Source organism: Megalobrama amblycephala, linkage group LG6 (assembly GCF_018812025.1).
Source record: "Megalobrama amblycephala isolate DHTTF-2021 linkage group LG6, ASM1881202v1, whole genome shotgun sequence".
In the NCBI taxonomy this organism is placed as follows: Eukaryota; Metazoa; Chordata; class Actinopteri; order Cypriniformes; family Xenocyprididae; genus Megalobrama; species Megalobrama amblycephala.
In genome coordinates this window covers 8749835-8766983 of record NC_063049.1, presented here as the reverse complement: position 1 = coordinate 8766983, position 17149 = coordinate 8749835, and positions in this window count along the sequence as shown.

The window sequence follows — 17149 nt, the reverse complement described above, 5'->3', positions numbered from 1 at the left end:
GGCGTGCTATACGGGAAGAGGGCTCTGAGCTCGGTAATCGGCCCGAACACAGAGTACCCCCCCTTTTAGGTTATATGACGTAACCCAGAGAGTGTGAGGAGACGGGGTGGTGGAGGGATTCTGGAAACTGTCGAGGATCCTTGGGTGAGTTTGACTGTGATTATATATAGGCCTGAACTCATGCCGATTGGGTAGATATGTTGATTACAGATTGTTGACAGCTGGTTGAGATGACATAATGATTGTGTAGCTTATTTGACTTGTTCCTCCCGAACTACGTTAATAAAACAATGTATTTGCAGCGCATTTCTGTATTTGGTCGCATTGTGAGTGTTTGCAGTGCATTTCTGTATTTGGTTGCATTGTGAGTACTTGCAGCGCATTTCTGTATTTGGTTACGTTGTGAGTATTTACAGTGCATTTCTGTATTTTGTTGCATTGTGAGCATTTGCAGCGCATTTCTGTATTTGGTTGCGTTGTGAATATTAGCAACGTGTTTCTGTATTTGATTGTGTTGTGAACTTTTGCAGCACATTTTTGTATTTGGTTGCGTTGTGAATATTTGCAGCCTGTTTCTGTATTTGTCTGTGTTGTGAACTTTTGCAGCACATTTGTGTATTTGGTTGCGTTGTGAATATTTGCAACATGTTTCTGTATTTGGTTGCATTGTGAGTATTTGCAGCTTGTTTCTGTATTTGGTTGCATTGTGAGTGTTTGCAGCGCATTTCTGTATTTGGTTGCGTTGTGAACTTTTGCAGTGCGTTTCTGTATTTAGTTGCGTTGTGAGTTTTTGCAGTGCATTTCTGTATTTGGTTGCATTGTGAGTACTTGCAGCGCATTTCTGTATTTGGTTACGTTGTGAGTATTTGCAGTGCATTTCTGTATTTTGTTGCGTTGTGAATATTAGCAACGTGTTTCTGTATTTGATTGTGTTGTGAACTTTTGCAGCACATTTGTGTATTTGGTTGCGTTGTGAATATTTGCAACATGTTTCTGTATTTGGTTGCATTGTGAGTATTTGCAGCTTGTTTCTGTATTTGGTTGCATTGTGAGTGTTTGTAGTGCATTTCTGTATTTGGTTGCATTGTGAGCATTTGCAGCGCATTTCTGTATTTGGTTGCGTTGTGAATATTAGCAACGTGTTTCTGTATTTGATTGTGTTGTGAACTTTTGCAGCACATTTTTGTATTTGGTTGCGTTGTGAATATTTGCAGCCTGTTTCTGTATTTGTCTGTGTTGTGAACTTTTGCAGCACATTTGTGTATTTGGTTGCATTGTGAATATTTGCAACATGTTTCTGTATTTGGTTGCATTGTGAGTATTTGCAGCTTGTTTCTGTATTTGTCTGTGTTGTGAACTTTTGCAGCACATTTGTGTATTTGGTTGCGTTGTGAATATTTGCAACATGTTTCTGTATTTGGTTGCATTGTGAGTATTTGCAGCTTGTTTCTGTATTTGGTTGCATTGTGAGTGTTTGCAGCGCATTTCTGTATTTGGTTGCGTTGTGAACTTTTGCAGTGCGTTTCTGTATTTAGTTGCGTTGTGAGTTTTTGCAGTGCATTTCTGTATTTGGTTGAGTTGTGAACTTTTGCAGTGCGTTTCTGTATTTAGTTGCGTTGTGAGTTTTTGCAGTGCCTTTCTGTATTTGGTTGCGTTGTCAGTGTTTGCAGCTTGTTTCTGTATTTGGTTGTATTGTGAGTATTTGCAGCACATGTGCTGTCAAACTGTTTTCTTCAGCGTTGAGCTCTCTCGACCGCTGTATTTTTCCCATTAAGTGTCTTTAACTAACATTTAAATTAATAATTTGATGCAATGCACTAATTGTGTACATGCATGTTTTTTTTGCATTGCACTTATATTCTAAAAATACATGCAAGTATTTACATCTGTAATTGATTTCTGTAATTACATCTATAATGACACTGTTGACCTTCTCTTACCCCTTAACCCACCCTTAAACCAACCCATCCCACCAAACCTGTCCTAACCTTACCCGTATTTACCTAAATAGCATCACAAGTTTTATAAATATAATATTGTTTCATTAATACAGTGTATACTTTTTTTATTTACCCTAAAATAATGGAAGTGAACTGTGACAATATGCCCCATAGTGTTATTTCAAGCTAGCTGTATTTTATCATTAACATTCTAAGTGCTGGTGTGTTTCGGTGGCTGGTTCATCAATACAGCCATCATCATCTCCCGAGCCTTCTGTGTCCATGACAACAGGGCCCTGCTCCCAACTTGTAGAGGGGCCCAAACTCAAACCCTCGCTCGGCTCACCCTGAACGCACCGCGATGGAGCTAATACACACGAGGACACCTCTAATGAGCTCCGGGTGCGAGCGCACTCGCGTGTGTAGCATTTAGCTGACGTGCTTGCCATGGATGCGCCAAGTGTGAGGTCCTGTGTGTATGTTTGTGTGCGTTTCATGTTGTGTTTAGGAGGTGAGAGTGGGGCGTGCCTCTGTCAGAGGGGCCAAAGGTGAGATGATTTAGAGGCTTGGGAGGAAGTTCATTTCTCTTGATCACCGAGTGCAACCTGCAGCCTTAATGGCGGCTGTAATTAATTCTGCTGATGCTAATCACCAGGGCTGGTCCTCACAATTATCAGCCAGCCACAGATGGGGCGCGGTGCAGACATGAAAAATTAGGAAAATGAATCTGTAATGGGGTGGCAGATCTAATCTACATCAGAAAAAACAAAGTTAGGAAGAGCGAAGAGCCGCCGGAGATCGGGCGAAAACCCACCGCACAAGACAAGCCCCTGACAGAGCTGAAAAATGTGAGTGTGTCCAAGGTGTTTGGTAATTGCTGGGCCATTGGATTCCTCCATTGTTTCATTTATCACGGGGAGACGGGAAGGGGGTGAGGGGGTGTTTGTGTCCACCGTCGTACGCCGGAGAGTCACTAGAAGGTTAATCAGGCTGTGCTGTGTGGCCTTCATAATCAACTCGGCCGAACGAGAGAGCCTTGATGAAGCAAAAGAGATTGTCAGTTTTGGCACTTACATATGCTTAATATCACACACACACACACACACACGCACACACGCGCGTGGTCATTGACGTGATCGGCGCAGTCACGCACATGCGCACGCAATCCGATGAGAACGGCCGGTCGGAGGACAGACCCTCCCGGAGGACATTTCCCCTGCCAACGTCAAACAGCATTACGCCAAATACAACTGATTAATTGAAATAGCGGAGGGGCAATTTTTCATGCTGTGGCCTCAGTCGAGCGGTTGGGGCTCATCCTCGTTGCCGTTTGCAGGGCTTTAATTACTCGTCTACCCGTTCTGCTTTCAATAAGTGCAGCCGTAGCGCAGCTCCCTAAGAAATTCAGAGGGTTAAAACACACAATCACTCATCATCGCCGCTCAGAGATCCGGGATAGACTCAGCTCTCGGCCTGCAGTGATGCGTTTTAAGTGTATTATGGATGAGGTTTGTAATTACTTGTGCTATATTTTCAACTTCCAATAACCACATGCAATCAAGTAAAGGGGAAGAGGTTATTTCATCATCAAATAAGGCAAGCAGCCAGATTGATTTCGTGCACGGACGCAGACAGATGCTGTAGAGTAATCATATACACTCGCAAGGAAATCAGCGAAGGCTTTGAAAGAACCTGTTTGGATCGACTTACTTGTTGTTTTTAGGCCACTTTCACACTAGAGCATTTGGTATGGACTTCAGTCGGTTTCCCATCACAGACTGGTGCATTTGGTTGGTGTGAACTCAACTACGTTCAAAGAGCCTTTTGGGGCAAAGAGAACAAGGTTTCGCTAGCCCCTGTTGGTAGATGTCACATCTACAGGTGTGGGGACAAAAAACATCTTTTGACAACGTATTGTGACAACATAAATGTCAGTAGATGACATTTTACTAGAGTCCAGGTTTTTGAAGAGCTTTTAAAAGTGTGAAAACTTATGATGGACCAGGGGTTCTCAACTCACTTTCCTGCAGAGTTTAGTTCCAACTTTGATCAAACTCACGTGCCTGTAGCTTTCTACTAATCCTGAAGACCTTGATTAGCATGTTCAGGTGTGTTTGATTAGGGTTGGAACTAAACTCTGCAGGAAAGTGGATCTCGCGGGCCAGAGTTGAGAAGCCCTGTAATAGACGCTAGTAAAGTCTGGTCTTCTAGCCCAAAGGTTTTCAATCCTGGTCCTGGGGACCCAACGCTCTGCACATTTTGTATGTCTCCCATATTTACCAGACCTGATTCAGATCATCTGTTCATTAGGGGAGAGCTCCATCAGAGATGTGCTGCATCCCAGTTCGCCTACTTATACTATGCCCTAAAAGAATGTACTGTTTTTGTGAAGAAAAAGTACATACTTTTGAGTGTGTAGCAGAAGAGTATGCAATCTTTAGGACAAACTACTTCGTCATAATTGCGTCTTTAATGGTCAGCTCTGTCGCTTAGTTACATGCATCCAGTCACTGTTTAAACTGCCTTGTCAATCATCTTGTCACATTTGAACTCCTCCACATTCAATTTAATTTAATTTCCTACCATTTCGGAGAGAAATGTAGTTGCACATTGATCTGCCAGTGGTGGGTCTTTCATGCGGAGAACTCTCCTCATGTTTGTATAATGATGCATTTAAAGGTTAATGACCAAACGTATCATAGCAAAAGTTGCAAAATGCTGTTGCAGATGAAATATAATGTAACATTGAACAAATATATTTTCGTCAGCTTAGATGGTGATTATTAATCACTCAAACCCCTTTATCTAAACCTCTCTAGTTAACTATCGGACTCGGACACCTGTCATATTTGTAGTTTTTTAACACATTTTACTTCTGTTTGTAGTAATCCTCATCCAACTGGCAATGGATTGCGGCCAATATTAGCCCAGTGGCCTAATGAAGAGTGCATCGATTCTAGCTATATAAAAGACTATCTGGGTATCTTTGGAACACTCATTTCAACATATTACAATTTGGGACAAACTAATTATAATTTTGAGGACAGATATTTAGGACAGAAAGTATGCAAATTGGGATGCAGCACCGGCATTATTATTGGGAGATTCGAGGGTCTGTGGCTCTACTATTGGAGAATGCATAACGGCTAATTTGGATCACGTGTGCCTTGATAACCAACCACATTACAGCCTTGACGTCATTGAATTTCGTTCAGAGTTGTGCAACAGTCAATCACTGTTTGCGGATACCACAGAAATGAATGAGAAATGCCGTAAACTGAATCATACCTGTCGTGCAATTATCTGTGACTTCTCTTATAAAACAGCATTTTTTTGGTGTAAACTCTAAAAATAGATCAATCCAAAATGTTTAAGAGCAAACTTGTTGAACATTAGCCGATGGGCTGTCAATTCATGACAAAAGTGGTTTATTCAGCATAGTGAAGCCTCTCCCCATTGACATCCATTAAAAAAAAATTCCCTTTTGTCTCCTTCCTTGCATACCGCAGTGTTAGCAGGCATTACTCTTTTTTCGGCTAAGGTTGCCAGACTTGCCTTCAAGTGGCATTGGCTCAATGAACTGAACTGAGTGTGTCAGATAGGAGTGTGGGGGAATGTGTAAAGCGGTGGGTCCCCTGGACCAGGATTGTAAACCACTGCTCTAGCTAATCAGCATTGTTAGCTTGTCAGGATATCTTTTTCCTAAGACTTCAGAGTGATTAGTCTCATAGCATACCTGGATCAGGTGAATGGAGTGCCCATGAGCTTAAATGGTGTAATGTGGGCCATATAATTTTGGGCGTCCTGTGCCAGCCTAGAAACAGCCATTGAGATGAATGCGGATGCCATTGGTTAGCTCTCTCCAGGTACTACAGACCTATTTGGACTGAGGTATGGTTCATGTGGACTCCGGTGTGGTTCAAAGTTGGTATGAAAATAATGAAGCCAAACTTGTGCAACTGCAACTGTTCACAAATTTAGGACGAGCGAAGAGCAGCTGACTGGAGAGCAGACAAAAAAAACAGCAAACTCTTGGTTCTGGCATTAAGGGTGCTGTCACACTGGCAGTTTAGTTAGAAACAGAGCACGGTTTGCATGAAAAATTGGTGATGTGAAAGCTGTCATGCAGACTGAGGAGTGCATCTTGGCACCAAGACTAACTGGAGTTGATCTGAGTTCGGTTGGACTGGAACTGTGGTGCAATTTGCTTGAATATGAAAGAAAATTAGACTCTGTGCACACTCGTTCAGGAAGTAAAGTAACATAAGCACGTGTTTTAGTTGATGATGATGTCATTAGTTCAACGAAACACATGTAGGGGATGACAGTGGTGATGACTACCTTGGACACGAGCAGGAGCAGGAGTGAGCTTGCAGTAACATCATAAAGAGTGAGTGCAAACAGAATGGCTTGCAGTCAGGTGTCTCTTCATTAGAGTCTGAATGCAAGCATCAGAAAGCAACCTTCATGCGGTGTATACAGTAGACCACGGGTGCCCAATCCTGCAGAGTACAGATCCACCCCGATCCAATTGTCTGTAATTATCAAGTGCTCCTGAAGGTCTTAATTAGCTGGTTTAGGTGTGTTGGATCAGGATTGGGTCCTTCTGCCTTAGACCCAAGTGTCGTTCATATATTGACCCATGTTGTGTTTTCTATCGTGTGTGCTGTGCACATTTATGGTGGTGTAAGATGAACACAAATGCACTGGGGTTCGATACAAACGTGCCTGGTGTGAAAACCCATCAAGACGGGTCTGGTTCTCACATTCCTGATTCAGACACTATAATGAAACTGAGATTTAAAAAAATAATGAAACATTGCACTTATACAATACTTATTACTTATTACGATACTTATATATTGCACAATACATTACACTTATTAATTTTATCAGACAATTTATCCAAAGCGACTTAAAAATGAGCAACATGGGGCACTGCACACATTCATGCTGTTGCATTTTGGATCATTTATAGAGATTTGATTGGAAGTCCAGCCAGAAAAGTATTGCAATTGTCCAGTCTAGAAATGAGAATGATGAGAAGTTGTGCTGCATGTTAGTTAGGAAGGGCCTAATCTTCCTGCTGTTGTGTAATGCAAACCTGAATGTCCATGCCATTGCAATGTGGTCAGCTGGTCATCAAAAACAGTAAATAAAGTAAACCAAGATTTCTGGCTGACTGAGCTAGGGTTATTGTTGGATCGTGACATATTGTGCTGTACGTTTGGAGTGGCTGGGAAGACGAGAAGCTCTGTTTTCGCTATAAGCCACTATTTCCATAAACACCACATGGTGATAGTTACAAAATGGAAATACTCTTGTGCTGAATAATTAAAGATTGGCGATGTGACTGTGCTTTGTGTACTAATAAAGATTTGATGAGTTGAATAATCAGCAGTCGCTTGGCAAGATGCCCACATGGGGAACAGAGCCATTGATACCTTGATTACTCTGCTTAAGACTAAGGTTTTCCAGTAGTCATCAGAGGTCAATGGCTCACCGCCCGATAACGACACTCAGGGGACGCTGGCCCAACTATGGGTGAGAATCAACGCTTTATAACAAATGGGCTAAGGGTGAACTCTCATTGTTCTCATTGCCCTGGCAACACAGTCACATGACCTCAGCCCAGGTGTTCCAACATTAAGGGTTTTACAGCGTAGAGATCCACCACATGGTGGGACTTTTACTGCATCTCCAATGTCTCAGTTTCTACTAGTACATGAAGAACAAAATATCATCTGTTAGTGTTTTATTTTAAACAATAGTAAACAAAATATAAAGAATATAAATGCGTTGCTATAGAAAATTCGGCAACACTTTAATTTAGGGTCCAATTCTCAGTATTAACTAGTTGTTTATTAGCATGCATATTAGTTCTTATTAAGCACATATTAATACCTTATTCTGCATGACCATATTCTACATCCCTACTTAATCTTAACAACTACCTTAGTATTAATAAGCAGTAATTAGGAGTTTATTGAGACAAAAGGCGTAGTTAATAGTTAATAGTGAGAATTGGAAAAACTAAAGAGTGACCGAAAGTTCAAAAGAACAGCATTAAAATAGAAATCTTTTGTAATGTTATAAAGGTTTTTACTGTCACGTTCGATCAATGTAATGCATCCTTGCTGAATAAAAGTATTAATAGGCATATAATTTACAAAAATATACCTTTGTTATTTTTACCATTTAAAAATAAAGGAACAAGGAATACAAAAACATGAATACAGTGCTATGTTATATATTAAATTATTATGACATCATTACCAAACCACCACAGTCATTTTTGTAAGGGGTTGTTCACTAGAATTTAGTAGCCTACATGGTTTTGGAAAAATATGAACCTATATAAGGTTCATTTCATTTCATTTCATTTCTAGATTCAACTTCATTTTCAGCTCCAAATATAAAACTTTATACACATGATTAATCCAAATGTCTCATTTAGGGTAAATTTCACCTCATGGACATCATTAGATTCACACATTCATAATCTCAGGAGATTATATGCTAATGTCTTTCACTGTTTTCTGAAGAAAATTGCCCAGCGGTCATTAGTCTGACAGTGGGGCTATAAAATGTTTCTTTGCCATTGATCGTTTCTCCTCTTCTCCTCCTGGCTGTCCATATTTGCATTTTTATTGAAGTGAGAGAGCAGTGGAGCGAGCAAGGGAGACGGTGAAGACCTGTGCAAAGAGGAGAAACCTGCTACTGTACGTTTAGTGGGAGTTAATTGAATGTATTCAGATGTGATGGATAGAATAGCTCTGCTCTCTCCCGGTACATTCACTGTGACACTTCAGAATCTATCTCTATCTGCTCTGTCTGTCCCTACGTCCTCCCACTCCCTTTAAATTAAAACCGCTCGGGCCTTTGTGAGGAGACACTGAAGAGGAATCAGGGAGCACATTTATTACTCCCGATCATTACCCCGTGGAAACAGGGTATCAGCACCTTATCGACCTTTAGGATTAATCTGAGCTGTGTTCTTATACTCTGACAAGAGTCACTCATGAGGGACCTTGTGCTGTCCTGCTCTGAACTGACCTCTTCCTCTTTATAGTTGATCTGAGACACCGTTTCTGTTATTGAATCACAAACACACGATTCTGATGGTTTGTGTGAGCGCGACTCGACAATTATACTTTATTTATCAACAAAATCATTTAGGAACACACTGGAGCAAAAAGCAGAACAGAAAAGCACGTTATGGGTCAATGACAACCAACAAACACAGAAATCACAGCGCTATAAGAGTCTGTTTACATGACATGGTTTCAAACTAAAAACAGAAAACTGTTTATGTGTTTTGGTCGTTCATTTACACGACAATGACGTTTTGGGGGCCTGAAAATGCAAGCTTTTGAAAACGTGTTTCAAAGCGCAAGTTTTTGACAATGTTGTTGTCTGTACACGAAAAAAGCAAATGAAAAACAGTTTTTAGTACATTGTTGTCGTGTAAACATACCCTAAATACAACTAACAGGGACATAATCAGTTACCTAGGTAACAGAAGCCAAACAGAGCGGAGAAACAGGAACTAAAGAAAACAGAACAGAATGTCAGAATAAAAGTTCACAGAACGTAATCATCACGTGGTGTGCCAAAAAAACAAAACAACAACAAAAACCCAAACAACAACAACAACAACGACAAAAACCTAAAGGAGCAATTTCCTGAAATGAAAAAAGGAAAAAAATAATAAAGAAAGATGAATACAGCTAGTTAAATTTAAAATAAAACTAACTAAATAAAAAGCTACAGAAAAGGAAAGAAACAATATTACAATAGAATCAACATGTCACGGTTATGGACTCTTATTTTGATATTCTGTTCTGTTTCCTTTATTTCATGTTTAGTTTCAGTTATGTTCCTGTTTGTTCCTGTGATCATCAGCTGTATCTTATTTAGTTCCTGATTATCCCCTTTATATATACTTCCTTGTTCAGTTTAGTCCTTTCAGAATAACAGACCCTCTGCTCAGTCCATCCCAGAGCCTTCATGGCCGTTCCCGACCAGCTTTCTGGATGCTCCGGTCCTGTCCGGAAATCTTCCTCCTCCAATGTTCCCAACTTCTTGGCTCCATCTCCTCCGCTGGTTATGTCCAGTCCCCTAGATCTGTCGGCTCCACTGGTGTTGTCCTGCTCCTCAGCTCTGCCCCCGCTGCTAATCCTGTGTGCCTCATCGGATTCGCCTCGGGCTTTCCGATCACCAGCTCAGCATGGGGATGCGCATTCACCAACTCAAGCCTCCAGGCCCACCTCAGATTCACCATGGTCCGTCAGCCCTAGGAACCTTCCAGGCTTCCTCATCCCTCCAGCTCAGCCTCAGTCAACTGTCGCTCCGCCTCCACCACAGACTTCCGTGTCTCCAGCCACGCTTCAACCCTCCACCCCTTTGGCTCCACCATGCTTCTCCTTCCCTCTGGCCTCCCCATTGTCCTCACTTCCTCCGTCATCACCCAGGTCTGCCGATCCCCTGTTTTCTCCTTGGTTCCGTGAGCCAAAAGCTCCACCTTGGGCTTCCAGGCCGTGGATGTCACCCTGGTTCATCGGCCTCTCTGCTCTTCAAGATACTCCACGAACCCTGGGTTCCGCCTCCATCAGTCGGTCTCCGGGTTTCACCCGGGCATTCAGCTAAAGCTACACCCTGGTTCCTCCTGCCATCGGCTCCACTGTGGTGTCTCTCCCCACTGAATCCTCCTCATCCATGTCAATCACCAGCTCCACAACCTCCTCCAAAACCCCCTTCCTCCTCACTCAAACTATCGGTTATGGTGCAAGGACGTGCCTTCCGGGAGGGGGGAGTATTGTTACGGTTTTCAGGGTGATCGCCAGCAGTTATCACCCTGTAGCCCAAGACTGGTTGCCCACTGAAGCTAAGCAGGGTTGAGCCTGGTCATTACCTGGATGGGAGACTACCTGGGAAAACTAGGTTGCTGCTATAAGAGGTGTTAGTGAGGCCAGCAGTGGGTGCTCACCCTGTGGTCTGTGTGGGTCCTAACACCCCAGTATAGTGATGGGGACACTATACTGTCAAAAAGCACCGACCTTCGGACGAGATGTTAAACTGAGGTCCTGACTCTCTGTGGTCATAAAAAAAAATTGCCTACTGGCCTCTGTCCATCATGGCCTCCTCATCATCCCCATATATCTACTGATTGGCTTCATCACTCTGTCTCCTCTCCACAAATAAGCTGGTGTGTGGTGGGCATTCGGGCGCAATATGGCTGCCATTGCATCATCCAAGTGGATGCTGCACATTGGTTTTGGTTAAGGAGATTCTCCTTGTAATATGTAAAGCATTTTGAGTACCCAGAAAAGCGCTATATAGATGTAACAAATTATCATTATTATTAAATTATATTATGGACTCTTATTTTGATATTCTGTTCTGTTTCCTTTAGTTCATGTTTTCCTGCTCTGTTTAGTTTCAGTTATATTCCTATTTGTTCCTGTGATTAATTATCACCAGCTGTATCTTATTTAGTTCCTGATTATCCCCTGCATATACACTCCTTGTTCAGTTTATTCCTTTGTCGATTATCATTTGTGTTTAACGTGGTTGTTATTCTCCAGTGTATGAAGACTGTTATTTTCTAATCATCTCCTGTGTTGAGCACATCATAATTACAGCAACTGAATGTTACACAACAACTTTGAAATACTTCTACAAAACAAAACAAAACAAACAGAAAAATCAGCGAGTAGCCTATATATCTTGTTACGTAACAATATGTGCTTATAAGGTTTGTGATTGATCTCGTTACACATAATTATCTTACATCTGATTGTGCTGGTAATAAAACACAAATTGCAGGTGGAAGCATACCATTCTGAATTGAGTTAATGTCTGCCATTTGCACAGGCTCATCTCATTTGGTTTGAAACTATTTGCCATTTGTTGATGTTGCCCAGAGACATCACAAATTTGCATGTGAGGTAAATATTTAGTTCTTAATATTTATGTCTTAATGCTAAATACACATGTAAAATCCATAAATATCAAATCCAAATAAATCCAACAAATAACAATGTGATTACATTGCTCTTTATACAATGATTTTGCTTGTGTGACCTCAAAGGTGCATGGGTAATAAGAAATGCTTGGTGAAGCCACTTTGAGACTGTAGCTTGCAAAACTACTTAACTGTTAAAGTAGTTAATTGCATTCAACACCTACACTCTTTTGAAAGCATAAAGGAACTATCAAATTATATATATTTTTAATCATTTTAAATATTTATTTAATCCTAAAGGTGGATCTATTAAAATAAGACAGTTATAGCTAAACAAGCACAATGTAGCTAAATTTGGCAAAACTGGGCCGTTTATTGTAGCACACTACTGAGTGCCACATAGTAGCCTATTGCTCCAGCATCATAGTGTGAAGCATCTCTAAGTTGCCATGTAAGAATAATTGGATTTGTTACTTCATTACTGTAATAAATGAGTGTTACTGAGTCTCCTTCCTTTATTGATAACCTGATCTTCTCAAAGAGACTCTCAGCCTCCCGAGAAACAAACTACACCTCTCAAATTTCACTAGTGCCCCTTCAGAGAAACTGACTCTTAAAGCTGAGGTAGTGAAACTTCTTTTTCTCAAGAGTGTCTTGATTCTCTTTTCAAGAAGGGTACTACCTGTCAATCTGACATTTCCAGTATCTTATAATGTACAAACCATGTCACAATAATATAGAAACATCTCTCGGATCTCCTGTCCTTTAAATGAGCACATATTATCTGGGCCGGAGGAGCATTAATTCTCTTCTTTCCTCACTGGATCAGGTCCAGATTCGGCCTGAAGGTGAAAATGGTCATATTGTCTCTTGAAGATGAGTTCAGACTTAAACTTTCAGCTTCCCTCCTCTTCCCACGAATAACCACTCTTCTGCAGATTAGTTATGCAAAACAGGCCAATGTGATTGGCCTTGATCTAAAAGTGTTACTAATTAAAAATCAATCTGAGGGCCATTAGCACGCATAGTCATGTGCCAAAGTTGTGTTTTCCAGTACAGGTACTGTAATGAGTTCAGAGTGACGTCAGGCAAAGCAAGAACGAATAGATCCAAGATAATCACTCAAGCTCAACTTTACAGCTGATAGTTTGTGTAAAGCTGCTGAATTTGTAGTCTGCCTCAATTGATCCTCTTGCCCTGAACTGGATAGAGCAACGAAATGAATGTGACTTTTCATTGGGTGCGAGGGGGTCCATAGATAACTATTAGAGGCATATTTGGAGCTCCATAGATAACTATTAAGAGGCCTATTTGTTGGCCTGGATGTGCGGGCAACTGAGGGGCCACAGGAGCAGGAAGGCATTAGTCTGCTTTAAGCTGAGTGTTGCTGGATACAGAGGTGATAAATGTTGGTGAACTCTCAGTTGCACCAGGGGAATAGCTGCATACAGACACACACTCTGGAACTTATTAAACTCACACAGGCATATTTCACACCGGTTCCGGAAAAATCAGCCCAATTACAGAGGTGTTACCGGAGCCGAAACCCAGCCTGCGCTGTAGGGGAGCTTGCAGCGCCACTCGCCTTTAACAGAGTCCATCTGACGGGGGACTGGAGTGTGTCTGTATGAGAATGAGTGGCTCAAACAGTACTGAGCTGCTCCTGAAGGCTGTTAAGATGCCTTATAAAACCCATAATTTGGGGCAAAATCTAAAGCAGCATCAATATGTATTTTTCATATATATATATATATATATATATATATATATATAACTTTTTATATTAATTATTATTATTATATATTATTATTAGATTTATTTATTATATTCCGCTGCTGCAGAAAATGAAGAGAAATGTTTGATCGTGTTAACCCGTCACCTCATAAACTAAATGAGTTGTATTTATTGGCAAGCTTTACTACAATTCTTCATTAACAGTAGGCTACATGATGACTGCAAAGTAAATTCAACTATAAAATATAGCTGTAAGCAGCAATTAGCGGGGTTTAAGTGCTTTAAGGCCTTTAAGCACATGTGTAAAAATGTATAATTTAATTAGAAAGCCTGTAACTATCTCGATCATAGATGGAAAAAAAAAAAAAAAAAAAATTACAGCCAATACAGGCAATTTACCATAGGAAATTTATGGTTTATAATGGTTTTTAACAATTTTCGATGTTGAGCCAAAACTAGGCCTAGTTCAACAAAGTTGTTTTTTTTAAATAATCTCCAATATTTAACAAATGATTTGATGGACAGAGGCGGTCCTAGAGGCAAAGTTACTCATAATCATGGGCATGTGCAAAAAATCTCGTGATATACAATCCCTTTTGCACATGACAAACGTGAAGGCCGTCACACAACCACAGAATGAGCTCTTACATAGGTGTGCTGATTTTGGTGAAAATATATCTTCCGTACACAAGTTACAGCCATTTTAGTAAAAGTGGCTCCGTCCACTTTGAACATTTTGGCGGTCCTTAGAGACTGTGAATCGAAATTTGAACAAATTTTTTTTTTTATAAATTATTGACAATCAGACTCCAGAGAATCTTGCTGCACTGGTTTGGTTGCGATCGGGCCAAAAACCATGCACGTCTTGAGCCAAGGATTCCAACAAAATAACACTTAACATTCCAACAAATAACACTTGGGGCCCTATCATACACCCGGCGCAAGTGTTTTTTGATTTAGCCCGACACAGTTATCATTTTCACATCCTGCACCATGTTGTTTAAGTAGCAAATACATTTGTGCCCATTTGAGCGCCCATGGGCGTGCTGGTCTGAAAACGAGGTGTGTTCAGGTGCATTGTCGGCCTCGCGCACGAGCAGATCTGTTTAATTGCTAGAGAAGCGTTCAGTTTTTCTGCTCGCAAATTCCACCATGTAAATAGCGAATCTGTGATGGCATGTGCGTAACTGGCTTTTAAAGGGAATGGGAGATGAGACTCTGATAGGTTTATTGCATGTTTTGCTCAAAGAAAACACCCATTACTCATTAAGAGAATAGAGACAACACTTTCAGACCATGTGCCGGGCGTGCCGACCATTTTTCCTGTGGTTAAACTAGCAAAAGTGGATTCCAACATGTCCTAATTGCACCTGCGCCGTGCGCTTTAGACCATGTGCTTAGATTGTTGAAATAGAGCCCTTGAACTCCTAAACTCGGTTTAGGAGTTATGAGCGATTACTTACTTTTCACTGATGTAACGCCCCCATCAAGCCTTGCTGTCATTGTAGACGGTGTGAGTACTACCAGCCCTGAAGGTTTCAAGTCTCTATGACCTATGATTTGGTCTTTTCAATCACTTTTAGGTGAGAACGCTGATCCTTGGAAATTTTAACAATTACAATGAATTTCAGTGCTACACACTTGAACCACTAATGATAAATTATTGTGTTGCAATTATCTTTTCTCATGAAAAGTCGGAAAGTTGGGGCTCAATGAATTTTCCCACTGGAAATTACAACATTGTGGTGGTACGCACGTGTATGAATTTCATATACACACAGTCCTTACAACATGACATTATCTTAAGGTGATGATACACGGGGCAACTTTTTGAGCAATGTTGCCAGGCAATTTTGCCAAGTGATGTTGCTTGGGCACTTTCTCATTGAGAATGGAATTTCGATCCAAAGTATCCAGATATAAATTTGTTGCCCATTTTCAATGGGAAAGTGCCCAAGCAACATCGCTCGGCAAAATTGCCCAGCAACATTGCTCAAAAAGTTGCCCCGTGTATGATTATCTTAGATCCCCTAACTGAATCCCTGAATCCTTGCAACTTTGACTCAGTGAAATTTGACATCCAATCCCTTGTGAAAATGATGTGCACTTAATTGTATTGAATTTGCACTTGTAGTGTACTTCAAATCTTAAAAGTATATATATATTTTTTAGAAAAGATAATATTAAGTAAATGACAGGCTACTCAAGTGCACTTAAATTAAGTACACTTTCAAGTCTATGTTACTTAATACATTTAAGTACACCTTTAAAAAGTGCACTTTGTAAAAATGTCAAAGTACATTTTAAATCATATTTTAATAGTCTTTGTCATGCTTTAAAGTACACATATTGTGATGTCTTGACTAACAAATAAAGCACATGTAAAGTACTTGATTATAATTTTAACTCTAGTGAGTTAATATATTTTAAAAGTACTCAATTGCAACTTATGAAAATTATGAAATTACATTTGAAGATGTACTTAAGTCCTTATACTTAAGTGTTAGTCGAGTTGTATGGCTGTGTGTGTGTGACTGCTAAGAGTTGCTGCCTATTAAATAATGTTTCAGTGATTTTATAAGGCTCCTTCGAAGACAGCTGCCTACATGGACAGCAGACGGTGACGCAGCTCAGAAGTATTTAGGACAGAGCCACTGTGTGTTCATGTGTGCGTTTGTGTGGACCCTATGCATTCATGTACGACAGAGTGTTTCTGACAGAGAGAGTGCTGGGAATAAGGGAGAAAGATCAGTCTCGCTGGATCAGGTGTGATGCTGTATCTCAAGGAGAGCTCAATGACAGGGCTGTCGATGTATTCCCCATCTGAGAGTATTTTTAGAGCTGCCATCATGGCCCTCATGCATATTTCAATAGATCCTTTTGTATATTAGGAGCGAGCGCACACAGACAAGACTGAGCGCGGGCACAACATGACTGTAAGAAATATGGGCTTGATTCTCCTATCTGACAGAGCCCTCAGCCGCTCGGCAGATACGTCCACTTTGACTTTCAATAGATAGTGGAAGAACTTCATTGATTGCATTAGAAGACAAAAACAAAGGGATGACATTGACCCCAGCAGCACAGGGGCCAGTGTCTCCATCACGCTCCAATTTGCACAGACTGCTCTCAACCTGAATTAATTAATGCACACACACACACACACACACACACACACACACACTTTGTCTTTCTCTCTTTCAGTGTCGATCGCTCTTTTTGTCTCCCGCTTATTTCAGTGTTTCTTGGATGAAGTTCATGTTTAGGTGTTAAATGCTGCTGCGGTGTCCAGTGAGAGGACATAATGAATTCTGATAGGAGTCGTGGGTGGCCAGTCCTGCAGATATATCACCACTCAGCCGTACATTATCTCATATAATGCTTCAATTTCCCCCATCTGATTAAATCAAAGTTTATGAAGCTGTCACTGCGCCACTGATGATGGAGCCATAATTTAGCAGTAATGCTTGTATTTGATGGCATCAGTGCTCACACCGCCTGCCGTGGA